At 44.0% G+C, this 15,125-nt stretch overlaps 1 long non-coding RNA gene across 1 annotated transcript in view; it reads left to right on the top strand.

Moving 5' to 3' along the window:
* The window catches only part of LOC141416948 (uncharacterized), a 28,673-nt gene that overhangs the window by 9,799 nt on the left and 3,749 nt on the right, over positions 1-15,125 (top strand). The window contains exons 2-3 of the long non-coding RNA XR_012441593.1: positions 13,365-14,078; positions 14,381-14,473. This is a non-coding gene — a long non-coding RNA (uncharacterized lncRNA). The remainder of the gene's footprint in view (positions 1-13,364; positions 14,079-14,380; positions 14,474-15,125) is intronic.

The raw sequence follows: 15,125 nt of genomic DNA, 5'->3' as shown, positions 1-15,125 counted from the left end.
CCAGGGAGCTGACATCTTCGTTCAACTTCTGATAGCCTGAAATCCTCGTGTCAAGAGCAGACATTGATCCTCTTTAAAAAGAATGTGATTTTAACAATCTCTGCCCTAAATGAAAATGTTACACACTTTGAAAGACTGTTGCTTATCCAGTGTTGTCACTGCGTATTTACGAGTATTTTTAGAGCAGCATCAGTCCTGGGCTGGGGGATAAGGAAGAGCTTGCTGTGTGGGGGATATTTGTGCCAGCCCTCTGGCAGTGATGGAGGGGGTGAGGGTGGCTGCGGACATCAGCAGGAGCTTATGCAGCGTGGACACCAGGTGTCCTGCCTCATTCAGCCGCAGACCGCCCCGTCAGCGCAATCGCCTAGACATTTACATTTGTGTGTCTTATGTAACTGGATATCCTATAAATACACCGAGGTCCAGCAGTGACTCCAAGTGCAGGAGTGATCCAGCACTGCAGGGTGTCAGGCTGCTGGCATTGGCTTCAGGACATCGGGGCAATTGCCTTTTGGAGTCAGAAGCCTCTCTCTGCGGGATTCTGTCTAGCCCAGCATAGCTCTTCTTGTCCTAAAGAAAAAGTAATGTTTGCAGCTTTGTTTGACTGCTGTTAAAAAACACTTTTTAAAAATGGAACTTTATCAGTGGAATTTGTGTTAACTTATGTGAAAGTGGAGAAGTGAGGAGAAAGCCAAGAAGGGGGTGAGATGTACGTGCTTGGGTGTCATTCTTCCATTCTTTTTTTTCTTTCAACATAGTGCTAGGATGAGATCCAGGGTCATGTACAAGCTCACCAAGTGCTCTGAGCTAGGTTTATTTTTGTGAATCAAATTTTTTTTGTACATTTTATTGTCTTTTATTATTTAAAAATAAATCTGATACCTGCATACCCCTGTTTGTAGCAGCACTATTCATAATAGCCAAAATATGGAATCTGCCTAGCTCTCCATCAACTGACGAATGATAAAGAAAATGTGGTATATTCACCCGATGGAGTATTATTCAGTCCTGAAGAAGAATGAGATTCTGTCAACCTCAGGGAAATGGATGGAACTGGAGCTCCTGATGCTCAGTGAAATAAGCCAGACTGAGAAGGACGAACATTTTCCCTGTCATATGTGGGATTTACATCAAAGAGAAGAATGACATGAGTGTGCAACATGAGGGGAGGGAAGGAGAAGGGAGGGCGTCTGTGATGGAAGAGCACGTGTGTGAAAACGGAACAGTGAGTCAGCTAACACTGCTTACAAGGAGGGCGGGGGACAAGAAGGAGAAGCAGAGGAGCGAGCAAGACCAAAGCGCGCTGGGTGTGAGGGTGGAAATGCCACGGGGAGGTGCAACTCACACTCTCGTAAGTGAGAGAAATCTGCCCCGCTGTGAATCATAAACACATACCCATTTCTCTATCTGTATTACTTATATATATGTAAGTATATGATACATAAAATAGGATATAGTTATAGACTACATAAATGTAAAATTAATTATGTTAAAAGTAAGCATTTTTTATTTGTGGTGGCAAAGCCTTGAGAGAACTCGGATGGTTTGCAGCGACATAAGTTCCCTTATCTCAAATATTTGTCATATATTATATTGCAGATATAAAATAATTTAGCAGAGATGGTGGAAGAATGTCCAAGCAGAGCAGAAACTGTGTGTCTTTAACTTTCCCCGTGGGATGCAGGACAAGCCGCCCTCATTCCGTCCCACTGTGGACTTCACGCCTGCTCTATCAACAAACAGTCCGTAATTCGGCCTCTTAGGAAAGGCGGGAAGGCAGGCTTTGGTTGATCTGATTTATGCACGTGGTGCTGAGATCCTAGTTCTTAGGTAAAACGACATTAATGTCCAAGGCATTGGGACAAGGACGTGAGGTGACATCTGAGGCTCGCGCGGACCTGAAAGTGCAGCAGGCGGGATTTCGCTTACTTCAACAGTGCACAAAGGAAGCCGGTCCCCAGGCAAGGCCTAGGTTGACGTGACTCACGCTTTTCATGCGTGCAGCTCAGGGACACACTGCGTGCCAGGCTTTGCATAGCGTTTGCTTTCGTAGAGCATGAGTTTAATTCTCATATTTAAGACATGGAAAGCAGCAAGTGTTTAAGAAAATAATAGAGACGGATTTAAAAAAAACAATTTTCTGCTCAGTTTTATTCCGATTTCCTCTTTGTCTCAGCCATAAACTGACTAACAAATGCTGAGAAACTGGCTTGTGTGTTGGTCCTTCCACTTAGGTCCAGAGGGTCAACAACACCTTAAATTATTCTATCACTTATGCGTGTATGTATCCATCCATCGCTTGACTATCATCTATCTATCTAACATCTATTTACCATCTATCTGTCATCTATCTATCATCTATCTATCTATCATCTATCTATCTATCTATCATCTATTTACCATCTATCTATCAATCATCTATCTATCCATCTATTATCTATCTACTATCTATCATCTATCTATTTATATCTATTATCTATTTATCCATCTATTTATCTGTCATCTGCCTATCTGTCATCTATCTATCTATCTATCTATTTACCATCCATCTACCTTTCCACTTGTTCCTTTCTGTCACCCACCTATACCATTGGTTTATGCCACCCATCACCTATTACAAATCTATCCAACGTACCCTTCCCTTATTTCAAAACTGTTTAGAGACAATTTATAAAATATGTGCAGCACGGTAACATGAAGTTGAGAGAAATTAAACCAAAGAAAATAAAGATGGAAACTGAGGGAAAATTAGCATACGAAACTGAACGCCCTGGTGAACTCCTACTCAATGATTAAAGATGGGAATAAATTTATTTCTTGGCTCGGAGACATCGAAAGATGGTGAGACATTTGAACAAGTTTTAAGGAAATGGGTAAGATTCTGGGTGTGACAAGTCCTTTGTTGTTTTAGGAAAGGTAAAGAGAAGGAAAGTGGCTCTGGTCTTCTCAAGTTTAGGTTATGCTTAATTACTAAAGAACTGATAAAAAAACCTCTTCTGTGATTCCCCTGAAAGTGTCCCAAATCTGTGTTGAATGAGCTGTCAGCTTCAGAAACATGAAGCAAGAATGAAAGGTCACATTTTCCACAGCTTGTGTTGCTGGCACTAGCAAGTCTTTCAGCCATTTGATGAACTTGTGCTAATTTCTTCCTTGTTCTTGTACAGAGTCACCCACAGGGAAGGCAGAGCCCTCTGTGGACACCCTTGGTGTGGGGCAAGCTGACGCAGGTGCTGGCCGCAGTGCTGGAGGGCTCTGCGCCAGGGCAGCACAGTTGGGATGTCCCAAAGCGCGAGAGTGGAAAGGACTTTGTCCCCTGTGTGAGGAAGGTGGAATATTTAAAAACAGAACAAGACAAAGTGCAACAGACCAAGCCTCCAGACAAATTGCACAGCTTGGCAGAATCTGCACACTGCACATGTGTCCTCAAGGTCACTGACTTTGAGAAACACACACCCAGGGAATGAAAACATTTGTACTTTTGCGCTGCAGTGGCAGCTCCCCTATGAACCTACAAAATATCCTACCACCCCACGGGGTGCCATCTGGACGCAGGTCCCACACCTCATCTGCGGCCCTCCCACCCGTGAGCTGCCCTGGGCTCTGAAGGGGTTACACAGTAAGTGTGATTCTGACTCAATTGTGTACCTCGCTCAGTTCTGCTCCTCTAGGCACATGCAGAAAAGTGTACAAATGAGGGCGATGCTGGCTCCTACAAGACTGTCTCACAGGTGCAGAGCCTGCAGACCCACCGTGGGTGAGGAGCCAGGCTCACACCTGGCTTTCTTTGGTCCATTGGGTTTTTTGACCATCCTTCAAATGGCAGCCACCACTGGGTGACTCAGGTGAGTTACCCTCCAAAGAGACTCTCTTATGTGGCCTAGGGTGACATCCTCTTTGTCCTTGGGGGATAGGGCAAGCAGATTCCCTGAGTGGTTCCAGCTCCTTTTCTGCTAGCCAGCTCTGGGGCTCAGAGCAATTCTACCCTGAGTCCTGGCAGGAGCACCCCAATCCCTGCTGGGCCCTTGCAAGCTATGTCCTGACCCATCCCCTGTGGGTCAGCACAACTAACGGTGTGCTCCCGAGACCCTGACATTCCCGACCAATTTGGTCCTGGTGATGGGGACTCTTGGGTTTCTTTCCCAGGTCCCTTGGTGGAGGGGCATATCACTTCATCACTTTGCACCAAAATAACCTGTTGGGAGGAAAGGGCAGGTGGACAGAACTTGGACGTGTAGTCTGCATATTGACAGAGGTGTGTGTGATCACAGCCTCAGTGTGGTGAGGCAGGGGCCAGCTGTACTGTAGATGCCCCTGCATGCTGGGCAGAGATGAGAACACAGACAGCACTTGGTGAAAACCTGGTCGCCTTCCTGGACATTACAAAAGTGTATCTAGAAAGAGTAGGGATTCTAAACATTCACTCCAGTCAGCTTGATTTTCACTTTAAAACATTTAGTGATGATTTGTGGATTCTCGCTTTTACTCTTGCCTGACTTTGCACATTTTGGGGAGAAACGCCAGAATGTGTAATTCATTATTTTTCGGGAACACCACTGTGTGTGCCTTGCGTCTTGTGAGGTATGACTGGAAACTCTGGCCCAAGTGGACAGAGTGGGCTTTCGTGTTCATCTATCTACTGCACAGACAGAAGTTGGTAAAGCAGAAACAAGGACCACATGGACAGGTGGGACTCCAGGAAGCACTCGGTGTTGTAAGCATCTCAGTTTCTGGACAGGCAGTGCGGACATGAAGGGTGTTGAGAGTGCCTGTGGGTAGAAAGTCACAAAACACAACCTGCCCACAGGCCCAGAATTCCAGGCAAGAATTCCTGGGAGTGGGGGCTGAGGAAGAATCATAATGGGCCTTGAAAGTAATCATGGCAGAGATTCAAAGGCAGAATAATAAGATGACTCACCTGCAGGATGCGGTGGTGTGGGGAACCTAAAAACAAAACCGTCACCCACTAACTTTCCTGGGGTGCTGACACAGGAGCATTGCCAAGTGAGTAAAATAATTGTTTGAACATGGACTCCTGGCTTCTTCCCACCAGGATGGGCATGGCCCCAGACTGTGAGTATACACCTGAAGAGAATGATTCTTACTCAGAAGACAGGGACATTTTTAGGGGAGGGAGAATAGGTGAGTCCTGATTTCTAACGAGGTGACTACGCTAAAGTCTGTAGGCAGATAATCTTCTGAAATGAAATTAGTGCAAAGTCGGTATTATGAATGAGACCTGCTAAGAGCAAGGGGGATTTGCTCCCTGACAAGCCAAACATGTCCTGTTAAGAAGGTCATGTGCATGGACCAAGAGTCCCTCGAAGACTGAGAGACCAGAACAGCGCATCAGAAAATGATGGCCAGAACACAACCAAAGTTAACTGGACAGCTCGGTTGATTTGTAACTTGTTCAGTGACACGTGGCTTTTAAAGAATCAAAGAAGAATTTACGAAGCATCCTTCATTGAGTGTCTACTATTGAATAGGAACTGGAGATAGGAAGCCAGGCAGGTAAGATGGGTCTGACCTCTCCAGAAGCTGTGGGAAGTCACCTTCCTCCTGCAGGTGTGCCCTAGACAGAGGACAGAAGCCACCATGCCAGGCAGAAGCGCAGATGCTTCAGAGTACTTCAGTAGATGACCCATCATCCAGGACATGATGACAATATGAAAATAACAACTCTTTGGACATGAAAGGAAGGAGGGGTCACTTGAGGAAGTCAGGTCCCACGGAGCAGGGCTCTGCTTCAAAGATGATGATCTTGGTCACTGGGGATCAAGTGAGCTGGGTCACTGATGTCCACTGGCAGTGTCATGGCAGCTGCTATCCTATAAACACAGTCACACTGGGTAAAGTCAGACTTGTAGATAACCAGAGAGGAGCAAAAGGAGGAAAGTCCTTAGTCTAAATGTCTACCTTGGCACCAATTCTTATACGTCATGTGACGTGCTATTCTTAGCCCTCCTGTGTGTCCTTTCCCCAGCCTCACCTCTGAAACTTCCTCTGTTAACCAAGCTTCACAGTGAAGACTCCTCTTTATTTAACATGGTAGATACTACCAGACAGGTATTAGAAATCTCAGTCAAGCAAAATTCTAAAGATCAAAGTGCCTATAATTTTTTCAGGATAAAAGAGCCTGTGAGGTGTACCCTGCCAAGAAACCAATTCGCAATATAAAGTTCATGGTGTGCCAGGCGTCTTTGAATCAACTTGTTTTGTGCATGGTAGGGGAGAATTTTGGGGCCTCTGATCTATGCTTATTTGTGTGATGCCGAGAAGGCCAGACAGCCCAGCACCTGGCATTCACTTCTGCCTGTTCTGGAGGCAGTTAGGATGAAAGGAAGGCTCTTAGCAAGTTGATAAAAAATGAGTATAAAAGGAATGGGGATTGACAACAGGATTCCCCAGAATTTTGAAGTAATAGGTATTTGAAAGCAGTTTCTGCTTAATAAAAATTCCTGTCATTCCACTGCTATGACACCAACTATGGCATCACTGATTTTCTTGGGCTCTTAGTTTGTAGCCATGTGTCTTTGCAGAAGGCACATCCTACAAATGATCTATGGTTTCAACTATTTTTTCACACTGCCATATTGTATATTTACCTTTCTCTCTTTCTACAGATGTGATGCCAATGTAGATACTAGAATTAGCAGGTTGATCTGTGTGCATCATTTATATTGCCTTTCTTCTATTACTGGAATTTACTTTTCAGTCAGATCTCTTTAATTTTAGTTTTTTTTCTCTATGAACACTTTTAATTTTGACAGAGTAATGGAGGTAGTCCTGTAATTTTCACTCATTTAAATAGAACTTATTAAATTACTTGCAGAAGTTCATTCGCAATAAACGAAGTCCAGATAGCACCAAAAGTTAACGAATTATTCCTTCTTAGGGAATAATTCACTTTGAACTATAAATCAAGATCTGTTTGGAAAATAATATGTGAAAGCCAATACCTTCTCATAGTTTAGTCAGCCCTTTTCTTTAAAAATGTTCAGCTCATCAAATCTGGAAAATTATATTTAATTACCACTGAGTTGGGTGTGGTGGTGTAGACTTGTAATTTCGCACTTGGGAGGCTAAGAGAGAATTGTGAGTTCCTGGTCAACCTGGACTACATGGTGAGACCCTGTCTCAAAAAATTGCCACTGAAACAGACACTTCGAACATTATTCTATCTAAATATAGGCCTTCTATTGTGAAGTGCTTATGTTTTTCACTTATTCATCTGGAAGTCTACTGAATTTGATTTTAATTTGTGTTTTTATGATCTTTAAAAAATTCTAGAGCTGGTGATATGACACAAGTATCTGTATAACAAGCATATTTCAGACCCTTATACTGCAGAAAAAACCCCTAATTGTCCCTGTTACAGGCTGTAGGTGATGGTAATTTAGTGATGGTGGTGAGGGTGATAGTGATGGTGGTGGTAAGGTTGATAGTGATGATGATGGTGGTATTAAGGGTGATGGTGATAGTGGTGATGGTAATTATGGTGATGATGGTGATGGTGATGGTTGTGATGGTGGTGATGATGGTGGTGATGGTGATGGTGGTGATGGCGATTGTGAATCTGATGGTGGCGATGATGGTGACCTCCTGAGATTAGGTCATAGATCCTCTTAACACATGGAAATGGTGGACGACAGAGGCCCATTCTTTAGAGGCGAAAATGAGAGTTGACCGCTATGGGGGAGGAGCACCGCTTCCCTGTGAGTAGGAGCTGGGGAAGTTTGTCCCGGGGATGATGATGGCATGTGCAGTCTGCTAGGTAATGCTGCCCACTAGCGTCTCACCCAGCGACGGATTTCCTGTGAGCTTTCATTGTGAAAGAATCAATATTTTGTTGTGAAAGACTGGCAATCAGTATGCAGGCTGACACATTAGCAGAGAAGAGTCAGCAAGGTTGTAATTATCTTATTGTTGCATGCTGCGTACAATTAGCTTCCCTCGGGGAGACAAAGTGCACTATTGCTCCCCTTTTCTTGTCCCATTTACCAAGCCAGACTGTAAGACAGATGGGCTTGCCTGCGCTTAACCTTGCTTAGTCTTACAGTCTCATGGAGAATGGTGGTACATTTCCCCAATAAATAAGTTTTATCCCAATAAATGTTGCGCTCACTCAGTTTCTCTTGAATTTAAGTTAATGTTAATGAAATAAAATTAAATGACCCTTCAGCCAAAGGGAAATATCCATGAAAATATTGCATATTTTAAGCACACAGGAGTTGTAATAATCCTGTCAGAAGCATGAGTACTGACTGTTCATCAAATTCAAGATGGGGGAAGTCTAGATTGTTTTCTGGCTCAATGTGGGTTAGGGGTGCTGTTTGCTAAACTGCATTTGGAAAGTGACATTTAGTGCTGATTGACGTGGTAGGAGTTATTGTTTTACTAGAACATCAGGAGTTCCAGTCTCTCCACTGGTCAGCGTTTAGGGGTCACTAAGGATGCGTTGCCCTGGAGGAGGGAGGGGTAGCAATTCCCTCGCCAGCACCACAGTGTCCCCATCCTCTGTGGGGTGGAGAAAGAGAAGGGAAGCGGGTGCATGGGGATATTTCTTTCCCTCGTCCGCACCTTCTTACCCCTTTTCATCTGTGCCGTGGTACTTGCACTTTGTCACTTCTTTGCACTTACGAAGCTTGGTGAGGGAGAATCTTATTGCAGACAATAAGCACCCTCCGCAGGCAGAGGGTGCAGGAGAGCCATTTCAGGCCCACATAGCAAGGCATCTCCCTCAGCAGCGCTCTCCACTCCCTGGGAAGCCCTTCCAGGAGGAGCTCTCCAAACCCCCTCTGACAGTGGGAATCGCTGCAGTTTTCATGTGATCCTGTGCCTCACAGTTGATTTTCCTTTTGTTCTGGCTTTTACATCTCTCACCACTCAACTCATGATTCCTGCAAAATCCAAAGAACCAGCTAACACAGAGCTCACTCCTGCAGAATGCCCACTAAAGCGAATCAGGTCAGGTACTTCTGTGGGTCTCTCCTTCTTCTTGCAGATCAATAACAGTGCATAAAATTAGCCTCTTCCTCAAGCTGCTTGCTGGGTGATCCCTGGCATGCATTCTGGGCATTTCCACGTTCAACGTACACACACGAGGTCTGCCTTCCCAGCTGTCTTATGATGAGTAAGGAAAGTGGCTGGCTTCATGTTTCTCTCCAAGTTCACGGGGACTTTAAATGTTCCAGTGAGTCTCTCCAAATTAATATGCTGAATTAAAAAAAAAAACAGAACGAAATGATTAAAATGCCATGAAAATGAACTATAAATCTTTCACTCTGACAAAGGGCAGCGTACATCGTTCATTATCTTCACCATGTAAGTGGGAATAGTCACTGTCACTCCAATTAAAACTTGATTTATGTGTATATTGCAGTCTGATATCTTGGTATTTTTGAAAAGACAATAAAAGGCAAGGACAGTTATGGGAAAGTAGCTTCGCTTCAGAGCTGCTCTCCGTGGAGGTTACTGCAATAAAAAGGGTGTAAAACCTGCCGTGAGCTCCAAAGGGCCACCGTGTAGCTTAACAGTCTGATCCTCAGGCTTTGTGGTCATTCCTTCCAGGTAAGCATTTGTCCATCTGAGAAAATTCAGAAAGACAGTGCATTGTTCACTCTTCACAGTTCTCCTGTGCCCTTCAGGTTTGGAAAAGTGGCCCCTGGGCAGTGTCTGCAGGACATAGGGTGTCCCTGGTTTACAAACGACCCAGGGATTATTTAAGGCATCCTTTCAGTTTTGCAGGCACACAGTGAAGCAGAGAGTGGGGTCCTTGTCAAACTGCACCGGGGGATGCACAGTAGGTGCTCTGATCATGGCCAGGTGTGCAGCGGAGAGGAGCAAGCCGGGGTCCTGGAGCAGCAGGTACTATGACTACTAGGACAGGTGCCCACCTGTGAGCATTTTGAACTGGGTGCCTCAGTTTTCTCTTTGGTAATCTGGAGCCCAACAGCTGCTTCCATAAGTGTTCGGTCTTACACTTATTTTTTCTTAGCGAGGTGGAGATTTTCAGACAGATGGAAAGATACCGTTAGTAGTCCGAACCTGGGTGTCTATTTAGTTGACAGGCCAGCTCTGGGGAGCACTCAAATCTGCCTGTCACCTCTGACTGCTAAATGCAGTTGTCTGGGATTTGTCTTCTTTGTGCTAGGGATAGGGAAGCAAATGTCCCAGTCCTGTTGTCAGCTGCCAGACTCTCCAGCCAGTCCTTCTCCCCACACAACAGGGTCCGTCTCAACATTTCCTGCAGTGCTTTTTTTGTCACCGCATTCTGCTTCAATCAGGACTTACCTCCCTGCAACAAACAGGTAACAACTTAACGTTGCTTAAAAAGACTTTTATTCTCCCCCATCTCAAGGGTCTGTGAAAAAGCTAAAATTAGAATAGCAAAAATGGTGATTTTAAAATGCCCTCAACAACTAGCAAATTGAGCCACGTGGTCACGTAGAATGACACTGAATCCCACAGTTTATAGAGTATGTTTGATGTTAAATCCCTGGGAAACAGCAAAATCTGCACTCTCCCAAATAAAACTTCTAGTGGAGATTTTTAATTCACAATAATTTAACCGCAAATGAATTAAGTACAAAAGAATAACAAAATAATAAAAAACCCAGGACCAAAATTTTCTCTCCAGAAGTAATAGGCAAGAAGCTCGAGTTACTGAAATGGAAATAGCATATTAGAAAGGTAATTTTCACAGTAGAAAAGGTAACAATGGAAGTAAGTAACATCTCCTAAAGCCGATGAAAAAAGAAAATGAGGAAAAGCATGTTAGATTTGAAATGAGGAGGAAATTGTGGCACCAGATATAAACGTCTTATATAGCCCCATTGCACAAAGTTAAAAACCCAGAGAAAACAACTTTTTTTGCAAAATGAAATCATGAAATTCTAAGCAGTGGAGATCTTGAACAGGCTACATGCAGTTCAGAGACTGGAAAAGTCAGCAGAATCAAATGCTTTGTCATTAATACCCAACTTACTTTGAAGGACAGACAATTCTAACTTCTGTCATCAGAATAATTTGTGCTATTAGTCAGCGAGCCTGATTATCAAAAGCCCATGAAGATAAAAGTCTAGGTTGATTGATCCTAAGTCTAGAAATATAAAATTCCAAATAAAAGTTGTGTACACAGAATGTAGTACAGGAAGAATGGGATAGCATATTTTGGCCTGTTGGGCTTACTTCCAGAGTGAAAATACAGTACAGGAGATGTCTGCATGGTTCACTCATCAACAAATTAAAAGGTAAAATTCAGATAGTCACACCATGAGTTGCTAAAATGTGCTTGTTAAAACATGGTCAGCAGTCCTGAGACGCCTTTCTGTGGGTTAGGGATAGAAGGAAGGGCAGGGATGTAGCTCAGTGGTAGAGTCCTTACTTAGCATGCACAAGGCCCTGGGTTCAACTCCCAGCACTCCCAAAAAGTACATATGAATGCAATCACTACATGGAACCTGTTGAAATCACCACAAGAAGGGAAGTAAGGCAGAAAGGAGAAAAACAGAGCACATGAACCAATTTGAGTTCTAATACATATAATATATATATATATACATGAAAATGTCACAGTGAAACTCCCTGTAGAGCTATCTTAAACAAAAATACCTTTTTTGAAAAATGGAGGACAGGAAGGCAAAACAGATCTTATCTGGAGGTTGGTACCAGTGGGATGGAGGAGGATATAAGGCAAGGGTGTAGGAGGGTGGAAGTGGTCACGACTCATGTATGAAAATGGAAAAAAAAGACCTCTTGAAACTATTCTGGGAATGGGAAAGGGGGGATAAAGGAGAATGATGGAGGGGTGAATTCAACTATGACATGCTGTAAGGACTTTTATAAATGTCACAGTGTATCCCAGTACAGCAATAAAATGGTAATAAAATAATATCATGACAAAAACATTACATGCCACCCTGTTAATAGGAATAGACTGAGTATTTGTGACAGAACGCAAACTCAGAGTGAGCAAGATCATCAAAGCAGCAAAACACTAAAAAATTTCAATTGAGATCAGGAGTTGGGTAGGCCATCCCACAGTTGCCATATTATTCATGAAAGGTTTCTGATCAGAATGATGCAATGCATTTAAACAACCAAGGGGACACAACACAGGTGAGCACACTGCCTACTTTTCCCATTTTGTCACTGTCTGTGTAGAATAAGGGACTCTGCTTACACAGAAACTAGAATTAAAAATCTTTGCAGAGCAGGTTGTATTCAAAATTAATGTTCAACAGTGTATAACATTTCATTAAACATCTAGAGAAAGGCAGGAGAAAAGGGTCCACTCACAGTAACATTTAGCAAACATTGATTTGATCAGTAATCTAAATAAATGGGGCACAGAAGCAGCAAACATCCTACAGATTTTGGAAAACTCTAATAACCGTTCTGACAAAATGGACATGCATTCCAGGTTCTTAGAAGGGAAGATTTCACTAAAGAAAAACACTCATTCTCCCCCAGATTTCTATGTGTTTTTATTCAGTTCAAAACCAATCAGAACTGCTGAGAAGTCATTTGCAACCTTAAATTCTCTTAAAGCCCAGAGAGAGTTAACACGCACAGTCCTGAGGTTGGTCAGGAGAGCGAACACATCTGTCACTGAGTTAAAGGGCAAGCAACAAATGGTCTCATCCCATGAACAAGTGGTCCCACAGCTGCTCTGAAAGAACCAGGGACCCACATAGTTGGCGGGACTTTGCCCCAGAATATGCTGGTGCTGGAACATTGCAGGAACTCCCAAAGATGCTACCTTATAGAATGAGTCTAAGAGCAAATGCTATGTTCTAAGACGTATCCACGAGTGCGAGGACGTATTTCCATTCGTCAGCATGCCGAGGGGCCAAGGCTGCTACACACCACACAGAAATGTGTTTGTCACAGCCTGGGGGTCAGGGCGCAGGGCTGGTCTCCCAGGCTGGTCCTGCCTGTCTTCTCCCTGGACCTCACAGGGAGTTTCTCTAGGTGTGAACAGCTCTGAAGCTTCTTTTTTACTTTTAGAATTTGTTTTTCTTTTTAAACTCATATAAAGTTGTGTGTATTATTTGTATACAACACACAGTTTTAAAATACCTATGCGTTTTGGAATGGTTAAATTGCATTACTGAGTGTAATTTTCTTTGTGAATTCTATCATTTCTCTTGTTTATTCATTTCAATTTTTACTGATGAATGACAACTGTATATATCTAGGGGATGCTCTTGTTTGTGTGTCCCTTAAGGCCAGTGTGCTAAAGCTTAGTCCCCAGGGTGGTGCTAGTGGGCTGTGGAGGAGCTCTAGAAGGGGGTAGTGCAACCCTGGCCTCTTCCTCTTCCTTGTCCTCATCCGCATCCTCTTCCTCTTTTTGCTTCCAGGCTGTGCGGTGAGCAGCTCAGCTCTGCCACACACTCGCCATTGTGTCTCACCACAGGCCAATGCAATAGGAACAACTCATCTTGAACTGGAATCTCCAAAACTGTGGCCAAAATAAGTCTTTGCTCTTTATCTCTGGCATTTCATTATCCTGCTGGGAAGGTGAGACAGAAGAGAACGGTAGTGTTTTGATGCATGTTTGCAATGTGAAGAACTCAATCAAGCATTCATCTTGAGATAAAGGATGTAGAAAATGTGGCGTCTCTTCTTTCTATGGGATCAGGACAACCTCCACTCTGCTTTAGCCCTTGCCACCTGCTGAGAGCTGCCGAGTCAGAAGTCAGCATGTGGATTTGTCGGGGGGGGGTGACACAATTCAGTCTGTAACCTCAGAGAACATGTGATAAGCACAGAATGAGAGATGTGCGGACACCTGAACATGGCTCAGAATGATGGCTGCTTTGGGCGTGGAGACCAGAGGACAGGAGAGGATGAGTTAACACCAGAGGGCTGTTTCTGAAACAAAGACGAAACCTTTCATCAGGGTTACATCACCAAGCTTGGGCTCGTCAGAGTCCTAAGAACAAAATTCCTGCTTTAGTACTTGGAGTTTGAGATTCTGTCTTAGCCAACACCGAACTCCATGAGAGGAAGAAGTGAGGCCACGCCACGAGGATTCTGAGAACAAAGTGCCCAGAAGTGATGGACATGGAAAGGTGCGTTTGCTCACTTGGGTCATATGTGAGTAGTTTTTGAAAACTCAAAGAAAAAGACAACTTGTGAAATAGAAAAAATGGAGGCTGGGCAGAGCCCGTGGTAGGAGGGCAATGCACGAGTTAATGTGCCAAACCCACAGTTTGACAGGAAAACCCCAACGAACCTATCAGTGGGATACCACTTAGTGTACATCAAAGTGGTAATTTTTTTTTTTTGCAGTGCTGAGGCTTGAACCCAGGACCTTACACATGCTAGGCTGTGCTCTACCACTTGAGACCTTTTGTTTTTATTTTGATTTCAGAACAGGGTCTTGCTGCTACCTTCACCGGGCTGGCCTTGAACTGGAGATCTTCCTGCCTCAGCCTGCATGCACCATCATGCCTGGCACAAACAGGTAAAAACTGTAAGCAGCAAAAATGCTTTGCACTTGCAGGAAGTGTATGGGGGTGGGGGAGGACACTGGGCACTCACATTATTTCCAGAAATATAAATTGTTGCAACCTGGTTTTTAGAGGAAGTTGTCAAATTCTACCTGAATTAAATATGTGTGTCCTGTCACGTGGCAGCTCACTTCTGAGACTGTATCCTACAGAAACACAAGTACCCAAATGACTGCATGAAAAGGGTGTCCATTGTAGCACCCTGTGGGCAGTGGATTTCCATCAGGTGGGTGAACACGCCTGGTGACCTTATGCGGCCCCGAAATGTGCACTTGATGTACAGCAATTAATTCACTGGGGTTTCTGCACAGTGAAAAGATGGAGACAGATAGGGAAAACGTTAGCTCATGTTTGCAAAGAAGATACTGACCAGAAGCCCGTAGAGGACTGTTACATAAAAGCACATGCATGCATCGGTGGAAGTCTGCTGGATCATATCACAAGAGCTTGGAGCAAAGTACGCGTGGAAGCTTCGAGGCTGTTACTTTGAGAGGAGGTGGGCGTCTGCAGGAGAGGGTGACTGAATGCTGGTGGGTGCAGAGTTACGGCAGAAAGAGAAGGCAAGCAAGAATCCATCAGCATGAAATTGTCTATGTACGCATGTGG

Source organism: Castor canadensis, chromosome 14 (genome assembly GCF_047511655.1).
Source record: "Castor canadensis chromosome 14, mCasCan1.hap1v2, whole genome shotgun sequence".
NCBI classification, from domain to species: Eukaryota; Metazoa; Chordata; class Mammalia; order Rodentia; family Castoridae; genus Castor; species Castor canadensis.
The sequence above is the reverse complement of the archived record's forward strand: the minus strand, read 5'-3'. Positions and strand labels throughout refer to the sequence as shown.